This window comes from Trichechus manatus, unplaced genomic scaffold (assembly GCF_000243295.1).
Source record: "Trichechus manatus latirostris isolate Lorelei unplaced genomic scaffold, TriManLat1.0 scaffold00010, whole genome shotgun sequence".
NCBI classification, from domain to species: Eukaryota; Metazoa; Chordata; class Mammalia; order Sirenia; family Trichechidae; genus Trichechus; species Trichechus manatus.
This window is the reverse complement of record NW_004443946.1, coordinates 28,575,809-28,576,903: the sequence shown is the minus strand read 5'-3', so window position 1 is coordinate 28,576,903 and position 1,095 is coordinate 28,575,809. Positions and strand designations below refer to the sequence as shown.

Below are 1,095 nucleotides of genomic sequence, written 5' to 3'. Positions count from 1 at the left end.
TAAATAATAGAAGGATGGATCTTTGTTACTAAGAGGGATAGTTTATTGGAGCACAAAATGACTTTGAAACAATACAGTTATATTTTCAAATTTTTCTCAACAAGGACAATAATTATGTTCTTGTTCACCTTGAGACCATATACAACTCTCCCCTCAACTATTCCAATAAACTTTACCTCTATAACAAATTATTTTCAAATCAAAATAAATGAAAAAGATCCTCAATTTTAGTCAACAAGTCCACTTGCAATACAATGATCTAGAAATGGCATGTTTCAGACACCTCCAAATATAGCAGAATATTAAAACATGAACGTCTTTTGGATAAGGGAATTCATGATTATAAATGGAGATTTCCATCACTGTTTTGTTGCAAATCAAATGAACATGTGCCGAGTTTTCCATTTCTATGAACCTTATTAAGAAGATCCCTGGGATGTTAACTCTTTAGATTCTCCATAAGGTACTGGGGACACTGATCAGCTACTCATTTGCAACAAAGAAACAAACAAGATGAAAGAAAGAAAACCAGAATAATTTACACTGAAGGAATCTATTTTTTTTTAAATAAAAGCTTACGTGGATCCTCAGTATATAAAATATATAACTGGGGACTAGAGCCTGAAGCCCAAAGCTCTTACCATAGACCTTCTCCTGGCCCCTCAGCAGCTGCTGGGATGCTCCACAGAACCACAGGCAGGCCCAGGTAATAGTCTGAAAACCTTTATTTCTATAGTAGCTAAGTGGAATGTTATTCCTGGAAAGGACCTTAGAATATATATAGTCCAGTGGTTTTCAAACATTTTATTTTCAGTTTTTTCCCCTCCAGGAAGCACAGTTTAAAAAACGAGTCCAATCTCATAATGTAGCTTGACAGGAAAGGAAACTGAGGCCTAGAGAAGCCCTGTGACTTCCCCATGATCACAGAGCCAACTGGTAACAGTAAAACAGCCAGAGTCAAAGTCTTCTGATCGGGTTCAGTGTGCTCTCTACTAATGGAATGGTTCTTGTCTCCACAACACTGTTCCAAACCTTAAGTTTACCGCCCCAGCCCCTTAAACCCCAATGTCACCTCCACCCTCTCAGTACAAAAAC

The 1,095-nt window shown here is 37.5% G+C and overlaps 1 protein-coding gene across 1 annotated transcript in view; it reads right to left on the bottom strand.

The window, feature by feature from the left end:
• Positions 1 to 1,095, bottom strand: part of TTLL5 (tubulin tyrosine ligase like 5) — a 295,735-nt gene that overhangs the window by 163,018 nt on the left and 131,622 nt on the right. The gene's annotated exons all lie outside the window — the stretch shown is intronic.